The sequence below is a fragment of the Zalophus californianus genome, chromosome 14 (assembly GCF_009762305.2).
Source record: "Zalophus californianus isolate mZalCal1 chromosome 14, mZalCal1.pri.v2, whole genome shotgun sequence".
Lineage (NCBI taxonomy): Eukaryota > Metazoa > Chordata > Mammalia > Carnivora > Otariidae > Zalophus > Zalophus californianus.
Window position 1 is genome coordinate 74,674,061 of NC_045608.1, and position 15,727 is coordinate 74,689,787.

The 15,727-nt window shown below is 36.8% G+C and overlaps 1 long non-coding RNA gene across 13 annotated transcripts in view; it reads right to left on the minus strand.

Annotated features, from left to right (window-relative positions):
* Positions 1-281: 281 nt before the first annotated feature.
* Positions 282-15,727, minus strand: part of LOC113912833 — a 41,010-nt gene continuing 25,564 nt past the window's right edge. For 9 of the 13 annotated variants that reach the window (XR_003517003.1, XR_003516996.1, XR_003517002.1 and 6 more), the window contains 4 exons: positions 13,368-13,513; positions 12,570-12,637; positions 1,396-1,482; positions 282-855 (listed from right to left, as the gene is read on the minus strand). This is a non-coding gene — a long non-coding RNA (uncharacterized LOC113912833). The remainder of the gene's footprint in view (positions 856-1,395; positions 1,483-12,569; positions 12,638-13,367; positions 13,514-15,727) is intronic. The other 4 variants (XR_003516997.1, XR_003516999.1, XR_003516998.1 and 1 more) reach the window with 4 other exon arrangements.

Here is a 15,727-nt window from a genome sequence, read left to right on the forward strand (position 1 = left end):
ATATATTTCCAAAAGGCGAATAGAAATTTAACAGTTGCTCAAGCTACGACTACCAAGGCTAAGTAATGTTTCCTTTTTTACCTTTGCATGGAATATATCAGTGACATGTGGTTTTACCAGCTACCTCTTGCTGTTACGGGGCTTTCATGGGCTCTTATAACATTATAGGAATGTTTGAGCATCTTAGGGAAAAATAATAGAAAAGTCCAGAAGCTTTGTGGGAAAGATTGGGAAATAGAGATTTGGATCAATGTCCCTGAAAAAAGAGACACAGAGAGAATTCATGATTTATTCAGTCAGATATGGCACAGCCTGGCTTAAGCCTGGTTCTCCTCATCGGTCTGTTCAAGTATTCTTCCCATTGGTGACAATCCCCTGTCCCATACTACCTACAGTGTTAGGTCAGGCGCTAGTTCAAGTGTTTTGAAGCAAGCTGAGCCAACTCTGGATGCCTAGGTGGTGTGTTGTGGTAGCAAGAACACTGGACTTAAAGTCATCTATCTGTTTTGAGTCCTGGAGAGTCTCCTTACTGGCTTATAGCATTGTCTTCTTCTTCCATAGAATAGAGTTGCACTGAAAAACATCTGCCCAGGAGGGGATTATTTCTTGGCACCATCCTCTCTTGTCCAGCTGCGGTTCATGTCACTTGTTCTAGCCATAGAACAAGAGCGGAAGTTATAAATATCATTTCTGAGCCAAGGAGCTTAAATGCATGAATGCTTATTTCACTCCCTCTTTCCCCATCTGCTTTCTGGATGCAGAAGAGTTGAAGTCTAGAGGAAGGTGATGTCCCAGATGCAAAAAGCCTGGATCACTGAATCACTTCATGGATGACTCTCCACCAATCAGGAACACCTGTATGGGTGTAAGATAACAAAAAAATAAGATCTATTGTATTAAGTTGCCAAAATTTTAGTATTTGTTTGTTGCAGGTGCTAGCATTACCCTAACTAGTGCAAGTTCTATGACTTTTAATGTGTCATTCATTTTTCTGTGCATCAGTTTCTTTATCTGAAAAGGGAATAATAGTCCTTAGATTCATACAGGATTATTGTAGGTCTCCAGTGAGATGTAAGAATAGGTGCTTTATAAACTGTAAGATGGCATTATTACTATCTCTGAAGCAAATTGAGGGCAGCCACTTAGAGCTCCACAATTTAAATATCCTCCTAGCAATTATAGGGAGCAGAATAGGAATCGTTCTGCAGCTGCCAACAAAATAGAATCAACTTTAGCATTTAACCACACCACTCTTTCGCTGTAATTCCTTAAGCTTCATGCTCACTCCCCATTAGTGACACCTTTTCACTCACTCACTCACTCACTCACTCACTCACTCACTCATTCACTCACTAACTCAATAAAACAAACAAATAATCCATAGTTATTTAGTACCTGCTATGTTCAGGGTATGCAGTTAAACTGTTCCTGATTTTTATGCATTTAGTTCCAATGATTAATATTGACCTTGATGTCTGTTTCCTCATTTATAGAGAAAAGGATGAAAGGCATACAAAAATAAAATAAAATTAGCCATAATCCCACTTCAGTGATAATCACACATAGGTGAATATTTTTTAAGCCTTTTGTTTTCTATACATATGTAAATTTTTAATACAATAATGCAGACCATAGTCCACATACAGCTTTTAAATATGCCTTTTCCACTCAAACTATCATGGATTTTTTTTTGCAAGTCAATAAATACACAACTACATAATCATTTTAGGATTTTAGTGTTTGGATATTTGATGATTTATTCAACCAACTCTCTACTGATAAACATTTAAGTCATTTAATATTTTTTGATATTATAAGTGACACTGCGACATTATTTTTTTGTACAATGTACAGATCTTTGGTGTATTTGTTCAGTCCTCCAGGGGAAAAAAATTCTAACATTGCATTTCAGCATCAAAATACATGCATGTTTTTAAGATTTTTTATCTAAGTGCTCAGTTACTCCAGAAACAGTTTTACTTTTCTATTTTCCAATAAGGCTAAGTATTTACATTCTTTTTAAAATTCCCTCTATATGAAAAAGTGAAAAGGCAATTAGCACCCTGTGCAGTGTTACTGGTTTTGGCCTTTACGTCTTAGAGCATATCCTGATATTTCCTCACTTCCCTCTCAGTGCTCTTTCTTTAGAGACTGAGCCCCTCTGCTTCTCCTTTGCTGCTGATAGGCATCAACACGACCTGTGCCCCCAGACTCTACTCCACACCCCATACAGAATTGCTCTCTCCTCTTATTCCTCCATCAGAGCTGTCATGCTCATCATGAAGGTTTATCTCATCCAATATTTAGTGGGTGGCATTCTTTTAATTTAGATAATTCACACTAAATGAAATGTCATTTTAAGTGGCTTCATGTGTTAGCTCTCCCAGGCTTTACCTAAAGGATCATTTGGTGAAAGACTTCTCTAGGTTCCAGATACGAAGTTCTAGCTACACAACAAGGCCTTACTTATAAGTACTTTGGAATTTATATTCATGCCTTTGATTGTCTTCCAAACTACCAATAAAAAAATTCTAGCAGTTCCTTTCTGAGTGGCTAATAATTGTGTTTTATAGGATAAAACGGGCCTAATCAATAAATAATGCATTAATCACTTGAAACAATTTTCATGATGTGGAGGTTATAATCAAGATGATCATTGTTAATTAATATTGATCTCCCATTGCATATGTGATAGTTATTTCTTTTCTGACGAAACAAAGAAAATGCAATCTAGCACTCATGAATTTTATAATTCAAATGAAACAACACAGATAATAAATGCAGAAAATGGTATAGGAAATAAGTATATTCACAATTAATATACATGAAACATCTCAACTGTCATATTTCAGTGACTGAACTGCATATTGACTGTTTCTTGTGTGAAAAGGCACCAAGTAAAAATGAGTAAAAAGTAAAAATGAATTAAAGATTTTTTTGCATTTGTTTTCATCAGTCTCTAGGTAAATACAATTAAATAAGAATATTAGAGAGGATTGTGGTCTTATTTATATTCTGAACATAAATATAATCCTTAATAGAATGTGAGCATTTGTCAGACTAACTGATATGACTTGGCAGAAACATTTAAACAGCTCTGTTCTCCCCCCACCACCACTTTATTGAGATATAGTTGACATATAACATTATGTAAGTTTAAGGTGTACAAATTATGATTTGATACATGTATATATCGCAAAATAAGATTAGTTAACACTCTGTTACCTCACGTAATTACTCCGGGTGTGTATGTGTGCACCTGTGGTGAGAACATTTAAGGTTTATTCTCTTAGCAACTTATATATATATATATATTTATATATACATACACACACTTATTCATCTTGTAACTGGAAGTTTGTACCCTTTGATCAACATCTCCCATTTCCCTCACCCCACATTCCATGGCAACCACCAATCTACTTTTTGTTTCTGGGAGTTCAGCTTTTTAAGATTCCACATATAAGTGAGATCATACAATAGGTGTCCTCTTCTGTCTGACTTATTAGCAGAATGCCCTCAAGTTTCATCCATGTTGTCCCAAATGGCAAGATTTGCTTCTTTTTTATGGCTGAATAATACTCCACTTTATATTCATGTATACACACACACACACACACACACACACACACACACACACACACACGCACACTGCGTTTTTTTTTATCCATTCACCCATTGAAGGATGCTTAGGTTGTTTCTTTGGTTCTCTGTCTTTGCTATTGTGAATAATGCTACAGTGAACTTCAGGGTACAGCTATCTATTGGAGAAAATGATTTCATGTCCTTCATATGTATACCCAGAAGTGGGATTGCTGGACCATGTGACAGTTCTTTTGGGGACCTCTATACTGTTTTCCATAGTAGCTGCGCCACTTTGCATTCCCACCAACATGGCACAAGGAACCTTTCTCCACATTCTCACCAGCATTTGTTATCTCTTGTCATTTTGATAATAGCCATTCTAACAGGTATGAAGTAGTATCTCACTGTGGTTTTTATTCGTATTTCCCTGGTGATTGATTAGTGATGTTGAGCACCTTTTCATGTACCTGTTGACCATTTGTATATCTTCTTTGGAAAAATGTCTATGCAGGTCCTTTGCCCATTTTCTTAATTGATTATTTGTCTTTTGGGTTTTGTTGTTGTTGTTGTTTGTTTCTGCTATTGAGTTGTATCTGTTACTGATGTATTTGGGATATTAGCCCTTTATCAGATGTGTGGTTCTCCCATTTCCTAGGTTGTCTTATATTTTGTTGATTGTTTCTTTTGCTCTACAGAAGCTCTTTAGTTTTAGTCCTACTTGTCGATTTTTGCTTTTGTTGCTTGTGCTTTTGGTGTCATATCCAGTAATCACTGCCAAGACCCATGTTGAGAAGCTTTTTCTTTATGTTTTCTTCTAAGTGTTTTATGGTTTCAGGTTTCACATATATGTCTTTGGTCCATTTTGAGTTAATTTTTGTGAGTAATATAAGATAAGGATCCAAATTCATTCTTTTGTATATGAACATCCGGTTTCACCAACACCATTTATTGAAGAGACTATCTTTTTCCCATTGAATATTCTTGACTTCCTTGTCAAATATTAGTTGCCTTTATATGCATGGGTTTATTTCTGGGCTCTTGATTCTGTTCCATTGGTCTGTGTGTGTGTTTTTATGCCAGTAGCATACCATTTTGATTACCATAGCTTTGTAGCATAGTTTGAAATCAGAAAGTGTGATATCTCCAGCTTTGTTCTTCTTTCTCAAGATTGCTTTGGCTATTTGGGGTCTTTTGTGGTTTCATATGATATATATATATATCATATATACGTATATTTTATTTCTGTGATAAATGCCATTGCAATTTTGACAGGGATTAAATTGGATCTCTAGAGTAGTGTGAACATTTTAACGATATTAATTCTTCTGATCCATAAACAGGATATCTTTCCACCTATTTGTGTCTTTCTTCCATTTCTTCCAGCAATATATTTAAACAGTTATGTTCTTAATTATCAAGGAATCCTTCAGGGTACTTAACCTGTTTGCAGTAGTTGTACATCTTTTATAGGAAATTTATTACTAAAAATTATTACTAATTTACAGTTTTTAGTTATGTGAGTTCTACTGCGTCTAGCTGGATGAGAGATAATTGGAGTTTGGGATATTAAAATATAATTCTGTTGACTCATTATGGTAATGGGTCAACATATGGCTTTCATATATGTGATAAAAGATTTTATATTATGTAGCATATTAGTGTCACCAATACTATATTTTATGGAAAAAGCAAGTTAGAGATTGTGGTAGCAGCCATCCAATACGAATACAGATTTTGGTAACTAGCTGGAAGTGGGATGCTGACCTATTAAGTACCTAAAAATGTGGAAGTGACTTTGAGTTGGGTGATGGGCAGAGTCTGGATGAATTTTGAGAAGGATAGAAAAAGCCTACATTGCTTTGAATGGACTGGTAGTAGAAATATGGATGTTAATGACTCTGCTATTGAGGACTCAGAAGAAAGTGAGAAGTATGGTAAAGAAAACATCTATCACCTTAGAGAATACCTAATTGTCCTGAACAGACAGCTGGTAGAATCATGGACATTAAAGGCACTGCTGGTGAGGGCTCAGAAGGAAATAAGGAACATGTTATTGGAGATTGGAGGAAAGGAAATTTTTATTATACAGTAGTAGAAAGCTTAGGAAAATGTGGCGTGCAGTTATGTGGAAAGCAGAACTTGTAAATGATTAACTTAGATATTTAGCCGAGAAGATTTCCAAGCAAAGTGTTGAAGGTGCAGTCTGGTTTCTCTTGTTGCTGAGAAGAAGATGTGGCTCCAAAAGAGATAAACAGAGGGAAGACTGATAAACAAGAAGGAACCATGACTTGATGACTTGAGAAATGTTTGGCCTATCCAGATTGCAAAAGATGTTAACAGCAATAGATTCACTGCCAGGAAACTGTGCATTGGAGAAGAAAGCGAGGTGTGAATGGAAAACCTTTGGCTAAAATCTCAGAAAGATTAAAAGGTCAGAGTATTCATTCACACAAAAGGCTCTTTGAAAAGATTAAGTATGTGACTCCTACACACCCTCAGCCAGCTCAACAGAAGCCAAAATAGAGATGGGATTATCCAGGATAGACCTGTAGAGAAGCTTCTGTGTATGAGTGACATACACAGGAGACCACAAAGTTCTTGATAATTTTTGTATCACCAGAAACACTGTCAGTGTGTACTGAGAGGGGCAGAGAGAATATAAAATGAAAGAAGGCTATTGAATCCTTAAAATTCTACAGGCGGGAAACGGGTTGATAAAACTATTTGGCTACGGGTGTGTGCTACCTTTCATGAAAACTCAAGCCTCCCACCCGGTCTCCCTACCTCAGTCAGATTAATTTTGATCACTTGGGATATGACACTCGTCAGCTTAAAATTGAAAATGGATACCCTCAACCTAAAGAATAATGCCTCAGCCTGGCACCCAAGGTTCTATACAATCTAGCTGCAACTTGCATAAATAGCTTCTGGTTCAGAAAAAAGTAGTTTTCGAAATTCTTCCATGAATATTGCTTATCACAACTTCCAGACATATTCTCATGCCATTTACCGCACTGGGAATAAACTTCCCAATCCTCTGTTTTTCCTCTCTAAGTCCACACCCAATAAATCCTTTCTTGAGATAGTAATAGCTCTTTCTGAAATTTTAACATTCTTGTCACTCTAAGGAGATTAACTCCCTGAGGCTGTGTATAATATCCTAACTTATTTTTAAATAGTACTTGATTGAGGTGTAATTTATATACAGTAAAATGTTTAATGCGTCTCAGTAATTTTTCACTTAAAACCATCTCCCAGATCAAGACAAAGAACATTTCAATCAGCCCCCAAATTTCCTTGTGCCTTCACAGGCAACCATTATTTTGATTTCTATCCCATATGGTTGGTCTGTTCTTAAATTTCATGGGAATAAAATCATACAATAATGATTAAGAATAAAATGTATTCTTTTGTGTCTGCCTTCTTTTGCTTAATATCTTATTTTTTAGATTCATATATGTTGACGAGTGTATTACTAGCTCTTTTATTACCTTTATTAATAGCTTCCTACTCAGTAACAAAGGAGAAAGAACTACTGATACACCCAATAACACGGAATGAGGGACTGACACAATCAGTAACATAGATGTCCATGGATATCCCCTCTTCTGTTGATGGACATCTGTGATGTTTCTAGTTTTGGACTATTATGACTAAAGAACATTCTTTTTCAAGCCTTTTCTGGACATAGGCATTTATCCATCTTGAGTACATTCCTAAGATGGAATGTGCATGTATGTTTAACTCTAGAAACTGCCAAGCAGTTTTTCAAAGTGGTTGTACATTTTACAATCTCGCTGAGAATATATGAGAATTCCCATTGATCCATCTGCATACCAGCACTTGGTCAGTCTTTACAGCTTAGCATTTGAGTAGGTGTGTAGTAATATCTCTTTGTAGCTTTAATTTTCAATTCCTTGATTACTAGTGATTTGGTCTGTCTTTTCATGTGTATATTTATGGGCTATTCAGATGTTTTCTCTCGTGAAGTGACTGTTCAAGTATTTTGTTCATTAAAAAAATTTGGTCATTTATATTTTAAATATCTTTTTAGTAACAGTTTATAAGAGTTCTTTATATATTACACTCTGGATAGGAGTTCTTTGTGAAATATACCTATATATATATTTTTTTCTTCTAGTCTGTGGCTTGCTTTTACTAGTGCTTTCTGATTTTTTTTAAAACAGCTTACAACTAAAGAGAACTGTCACAGTATTTAACCTAGTAAATAACTCAAAACTATGCATTTTTTTCATCACCTAATAAGATCCATAGGAAGGAAGATCAACAGTAATTATTCTGGTAGAGGTTGCTCCTGTAGGTTTTATTCTCCCTAAAGGCTGCTTATGAAACAGTATTCTACATTTTCTATCAGCCATTTATTTTCTAGATTATCTTAATTCTAGCAAATGATCATCATGAAAGTCTTTTGCGTCTTTGTTTTTGGTTGATTGGTTGTTGGAATCATTCGTGCATCACTCAGGCCTAATGAGGACAAGGTTATCTCCACGGGCTCTGGGCCATTTCAGAAATCATGTTTTCAGAATTCTTTCTCTTTCCTTTAAAAGAAGTTTTGAAAAATGGATGCTCAAAAATTGAGCAGCTCTCCCTTCTAGCATCTGAGAGTTTGGAGACCTGGTCTGGTGAGGGCGGGAGCAACATGGGTAGCACAGGCATTGGGTCCATTGGGAAGCCCTTAATTCCATGAATATCAAGTGGTTAAAAGATAAACCAGTGACTTCTGAAACATAGCGATAATTTGCCTGGATGTTTGTTTTGTAGTGAACAGAAGAAATAGCATGATCTCATTTCATATAACTAACCCTGGGGATGTTTGTACCTGTGACTGAGTGGAGAGCAGTTAGAGCTGGGAATGTGACCCCATCAGGAAGAAATGCAGTTATTGCAGACTGTTGATGCTGCTACTGTGAACATCCGGTTTTCCTCTCCGGTTATATTGTTTTGGGGTCAGAGGACAGTGACAACTACAGAAACAAGAGTCCTAAAAGGAGGAAGAGGAAGAGGAGGAGACTGTGGGAGAGAATGCAAGTGGCAAATACTAATGATAGCAAACACTTATAAAGATGTTGAATGAATTAAGAGTTCGAATCTGTTAAAGTTACCAGTTGACATTTTTGGTAAGTTAGAAATCCATTCTCCATTAAACTTTCAACCACCAGGTTATTGGACATAAGCTTGTCCAAAGTTAAGTGGCTTGATAAATTTTACTTTAACTTAACAAATATTTGAGTGCTAGGTGGCTATCATTGAGTTTCCTGGAGATAGTGTGGTTCAAGAGACAGACTTGTTTCTTGCCCTTGGAACTTGGTCTGTTGAGGAAGACAAGTAGAGTGAACCAGAATGAGTATTGGAAGGGGCATTCAAGAGCACTGTGGGAGCTTGCGTACTTGGGTACCAATCTTAGAATGGGGTACAGGGAAGACCTACGTAAGGCAGAGTCACTAAAAGGAATGTGATTATAAATAGCACTTAGCCTGGTGAAGGTGGTATGGCGGCGTGCAGGATAGAAGAGCAGGGTGAAGAAAGAATTGGTAAAGAGCGAATGGGGGACACTGAGAGAAAGTCAATTTTCAGTGTATTCTTATTAAGATTTGACTCAATGGTGTGTTTTAACTGTGTTTTAACATTCACAAAAACTATTACATAAACAACCTACATGAATATGACAAAGATCTTTCACTCAAAGTTCACAGCCCCTTAATATATATTGTTAAATTGATGCCTCCTCACAGAAACTTCTTATTGGGTATTAAAAGGTCAGCCACCTTGGGCCTCACTCAGCACACCTCTCTCACCTCATCTCCCAGGCAAGTACTCTTACTCACTTATTACTCTCGTGTGTGTGTGCTTTTTTTTTTCTAATAGTCAGGATTCCATTAGATTTCCAGGATAAAGAAACCATAAGATAAATCCCTTAAATTATCTTGGAAGTTTGTAAAGAGGAAAAATTGAAGAAGACGTCTGCATTAATTCTAACTTTTTTCAGTGCCCTAGAGCTTCTTCCTCCCTTCATAGTTAAGAGAGAAATATAAAGTCACAGAAATCATATAAAGTGATGATTGCCATAGATGACTTATTGTATTGTTGCCCCTTAATATACTCTGTATTTTATTTTAGATGGCATTATCATAATTAATTTCTTTATATTTTTTCTAGTCAGTAAAACCAACTTTGTCTTGAACGTATCTGCAGTATTTGTTCCTGGGATGTGTCTCCATGTGTCTCCCTGCATTTATAGCAAATCCATATAATATGCAACAACCCGTCCCCCTAGAGTGCCCTGGGTTCACCTTCATTTCTCTGCGGTGACAAATGACTTTCATCCTCCAAAGCAACTCATACATTTTTTTTTTTTTTAAATAGCAGACTTGAAACCAGAGAACTTGTGAGGCTGAACAGAGAATGAGAAGACTCTGTGAAGAAGGAGGGAGTAAAGGACAATGTTCAAGTGGTTATTTATTTTTTGGGTGAAACACTGTTGCACAGATTCTTTGGATGCTCCAAAAGAGTTTTTAAGTCTTTCTTTCCAAAACATAACAGATATGTCACAAGAGGTTGGATATAAGAACCCAGGAATATATTACTGTGTGTGGACACAGAGAAAACTTAGAATAAAGGAGAGGGTGTAATGTATTTTACTTTTCTCCTGCAATTTCTCTATTATTATGAATCTATTTACTTTTTGAACATTTATTAGACATTGCTTTGCTATAACTAGCAGTAAAAACAATATGCTCATATTAGATCCATTTAAAAAAACCTAAGAGGAGAACAGAGGTATTAGATAGGTTCTCCGAGTATTAGAATGCACATTGCTTTATGAATTACCACATCTAATAAAAACTGACTTCTTGGTAATTCTTGGCCTGGGACTAGCCTTCTCCATTTCGCTGCCTGTGTAATGTGCTCAGGTGAGGGTAACGTATTTTCAGAGCATTTTAGGTCTGGTAACTACAATTCCTTGAGGTTACTGCGCTTAAAAAGTATGTAAAAGTGAAGGAGAGAGAAAAGGCGGGGCTCCTGGTGAAGAGAGGGGGACTGGGAGGGGAGAGTGCGGAAGAGGTCAGAGAAGCTTCTGTGGGCCTGGAGGGAGGTGTCCTGGGCCAGGAAACAGGAAGAGGAACCTGCAAGCATGATAGGAATGTTTGAAAAAGAGGAAGGAATCGGCTTCTCTGTGGCATGGTACAGAAGTGGGGACTTCAGTCAGACCTTGCTGCTGTTGTCCTGAAAGCATTTTTTATTCTAGCTGTGAAGGCAACACGCACTGTCATAGAAACCCAGGGAGATAGATTTGCTGAGAGTAGATCTCCAGTGTTCTCACCACACACAGACGTACACTAACCAGATATGTTAATTATCTTGTGCTAATCATTTCACAATGTATACATATATCAAAACATCCTCTTGTACACCTTAAATAAATATAATTTTTATTTGTCAGTCATTCCTCAATAAAGCTGGAAGAAAAAAGAAAACACAGAGAGCTATAGACTAATATAAAAAGTGTTCTTAGGAATATTCCTTTGCTCCAAAGAAACCAGTTGTATAATTAATAGCACCGCATATGAGCACTGTTCCTTTTTGCTCTGCCCTTTGAATGGGGATCACATAAAGGTGCATCATGGTGCTATCTTCCCCACACTCTGTCCAGTTCCAATCCTATTGAAGAAAATGAGGCAGCCTTCTACATTCATTACAGCAAATGGCCATTCCAGATAAGAGGGCTTCCTGAGAAGCTTCCGGATCTCTGATTTGGGGCCTTTCAAGTCTTTATTCAATTGCTTCATTGTAGCCTTCCTCGAGGCATTCACCAAAGTTTAAAACAAAGCACGACAAACATAGCTGTTGTCTTCCAGATGAGATCTTCTTCCCCCTGATTTTGAGTATGTGTTCTTTCCATCCCGGAGCAAACCAAGAGGATATCAAGAAGCCTATAAGGTCTTGCAAGAAACTAGTTTTCCCTTTTGAAAAATGTTAAATTTTCATAAATGGTGCTGCATTAGGGTTTGGTTTTGAATGGTCAGACTGGAAAATATTAATCTAGTTCATCTTCTCACATCTTCAGTGTCCTGAAGTTTTGACTTTTGAGGGAGACGTGGAAAAAAAAATAGTCCATTAAAGAATCTTTTATTACCAGAGCTTTATTATATAAATGATCAGGAATATATAAATATTATCAATTATATATGTATATATATGATTATATATGTACATGTGTATATAATACTGATCATATGTGTATATATCCAGTGATATATATATTATTGGATGTATATATATTAACAATTGGGGCTATTATTTTGTTAGAAAACGAACTAACTTTTGTCTTTTTTTTTTTTTTTTTTAAAGCTCTAGCTAGCTTGAATCTAAATCTTTAAGTGGCTTACATTGGGCATCTACTGATAGACTTCATTTCATTGGGACTTGTCAGTAAATACTCATTCTCTGTTGCTTGAGAAGTTTTATAACTTGGTTTTCCTGTAATTCCTGTAAAACCAGAAATAAAGCTCTGAAAGTTGGAGAATAAATTGAATCAATAGCCTAAATCTCTGGTGATATACTCCAAGGAATACTTTTTTCTTTTCTTTTTTTTCTTTTTATTGGAAAGCATGAGTTTTCTAAAAACAGTTTCTGTGCCTGCATATGTATATACGCATGTGACATATGGCACTTGTGAACATATAGGGTTACCTTCTTACCGTGGGTTACCAGTGGCAACACGTGCACTGAGCCAAATCCTTCTTGGAGTTTAATATTCTGTCTGTAAGTCATGTGCTGGAATATCAGAACATAATAAAATGGACTAGTCTGGCATAGATAATATGATATTTTCAGTGGTCATGTTATATGTATATGTAATGCAACTGGTGGAAAAAATAGCAAAAGGTCAAGAAAGCACCATATATATGCCAACTGAAAAAGGAAAAATAAATTAGTGGGCTTAGCGTCTCCCTGTGACCTACTTTCCATTGGACGTGCCTTTGGGGGTCTCTCTCCATGACAATCCACTGAACAAGGTGTTTCCGGGTTTCTGTAGATCGAAACACGGCAGATGGTAAAGAATAAAGGCTCTGAGTGGACAAGAATGGGTCTCTTCTCTGTGATGAAAATTTTTAATTTAGGGAACGTACCCGACTAGGTTGATTGTTCCACTTATTAAGGAAAATTTAGCTATTTTTCATTCTCGTAAGTATTTGTGTGGAATATACGCATAGTATACCCTCTTGGCCTCAGGAATAGAACCCTTCTGAATGAAGTACAGGGCTAAGGACACTATCGTAGAAAAATAGAAATTATTTCTCCTGGCAATTTGTATGCACATAGCTATCCATTATTCATGAGCTGCCTCTTTAGTTTTAAATGATCAGTGTCTTTTCTGTTCTTTACTCTGCCTTCTGTTTCCACCATGTTGGCATTTCACTGCTCATTAATAATTGTGGGAAGAAAGGAGGGAATACATTAATTGATGACTGCATCAATCAATACATGATTTTCCACTGGTATAAAAGTCCTGGTGGCATTTTTTCAAAGGTAGATACTGATGGCTAAACTACCAGTGTGAGCTGGGGAGTGAGTTTGTGATTATTCTTCCCCATCAGCAGAGAGTATGATGGTCATCTGCCTTTCATGAGGCATAATAAATACCCCAAATGAACATTTACAGGAAATAGAAATCCTGCATCTTTGAAGCTTTTGTTTTGAAAAGAGACATGAGCAATAATTTTAGTTGAGGAAAAACAGGATTGAGAGTTTTCACATACGTGTTTTATGCCGAGCTCCAGTATCAGGTAGCAGAGGTGGGTAATCACAGGGTAGTGGCAGCATGGATTTAGATGAGATACCACCTCACCAAAATATTTGTCATCAACTGTTCTACGGTCGTGCAAGAAGTCTCAGACACAGAGGCCTATCATGTGGATAAACAGAACTGTCAGTAGGCTCAGATTCCCTGTCTCACCTTGCCCGTTTTAAATGGATGATTTACGATAAACTGGCTAACCTGATTTAGGAACATTTGCACATACTCTTTGAGGGCCATGTGCTTTTGCCCTTGCAAAAGAGCAAGAATCTGTACAAAGCCTACTACCTGTCATACCATGTGCTAGAAACATAACGATGTAGAAAGTATCTGGAAGAGCATATTCTCAAGTTAGAGTAAAATACATCTAATACTAAGAGAGCAAAGTTACAAGCAAGCCATGCGCCAAGGAAAAGGTCCAGACGTTACATGTTGGTGGAATTCAAAGAGAAGGGCGAAGTCCCCGAGACCCAGAGTGTTCAGGGAAGGGCTTTAGAGAAGAGAGAGAATGGGAATGGGAAAAAGGAGGGAGCATTCCAGGCAAGGAGAATAGCAGGCCCAGTGGTCCAGATGTGGGAAGGGGTGTGGCATTTTGGGGAAAAAAGGACCCCTCGGCTGAGTAGCGTAGAGAACTAACAGGAGTGATAGGGAGAGGTCTAAGGGCAGAAGGTCTTGAACTAAGGCTAAGGTGTTGGGCTTTGCCCAATAGACAGTATCTTTAAAAGCAATTACAACTAATTCTGATTTTGTAGACTTTTTTTTTTTTTTTTCCTTTCCAAATCAGCAAAAAGCTACCCTTTAGGTCAAAGAATGTGGTAGTGGTTCTTGAGAAAGGAGTCGGTTGACTGGTTGTGACTGTTCCCTGGATTAGAACTTAAATCAGATCTGCAGAGCATCATCTCTCGGTCTATCAGGCCCGAGGACGTAGCGCCAGGAGTCACACTCTGGTCTGCTGCTTCCAGAGCTCAAGCCTAACCACTGCATTGTACGGAAGTTTGAGTGGAAGGCACTATCCAGCAGGGATTACATTATAGGACAACTGACATTTCATCTTTTTCCTTATTATTAATAACCATAGTGATTGTCTTGCTACCTTCCTTGTGGGCTTTATAGTCTTCAACACGTTTTCAAGTACATTCTATCTCTTGATGCTTACAACAGCTCTGTTAAGTAAGCAAGAATTTTAAATTATAAAGTTATTTCTGGGCTCCCAATTATCTGTGCAATTAATCCTGGTTACATATGCAGTACTCTCATTTGTATTGTCGTAAAAATTATAATGAACAGTTTGCCCTTCTTTTTTTCCAAAATAGTTTAAAATTCAGGACAGGTTGTTGAAATTCTCTCCAAAAGAGTGCGCTTATTTTAGCATTGCATTTTTCTTCTCAGATTAAGAACCTCCGTTACGCATCAAAATAAAAGCTTGGATGCCACGAAGAATCATTTAGAACAAGGCACTACATCTTTAACACTCCTTAATTACAACTGGATAAGGTGACTCACTTGGAAATCCTTGGAGAGTAGGCAGGTGATCTGCTACATGTGTTTATTTATCTAAAACAATTTAGCAATTTACAACCGTATCAACTCCGGTTTGCCTGTCATGGGGCATTTTCCAGGACTCTTTGATTTGGTCTACATTAGATTTTCTTTTCACATCAACTTATCCTCCAAGCGATATACTTTTGTTGTTGTTCCTGAGCCAAAACTTGCCCATACCCCTTGAGTAAATTAATGGTAATGCTGTAAAGTACATGTTTAAAATTCCAGTCTGCTGTGGACTAACTTCATTGGTATGAAACTCAGACCCTCTCTTATTAAACACTGTTAAATATTCTCTTCATTTTCAAGACAAATATGAACAGAAACACAACCAAACATGTACTGTATTAAAATCATTGATTCACAATATTTAAATTTTCAGCTAGCCTCCAATTAGCAGGCTTTCCAATATTTGAACAGAAGACCATTTTAATGTAATTACAAACACATTTTAGGCATCTAAATTTTTTGCATAATTAGTTCCCTATTAAACTATTTATGTAGCCCTTTTTCCATCAGAAACAGAGAAAGCAGAACAATTTTATTCTTACTGTTACAATAATTAACTATGCAAGTAGAACAGCATATTAATAGAGTATAATTTGTTTACATTTAAAAGAAAATTGTGTTAGATTAGCATAGCAAAAGACTATTTCCATATCCAGGCAGTAATATGCAGGCCTAATAGCAATTTACAGTGTAGTTAAAGAATATTATTAATAAAGTAATACAGTGTAATTCTGTTTGCCCCACCATATTTCACAATGTCCTTAATTACAG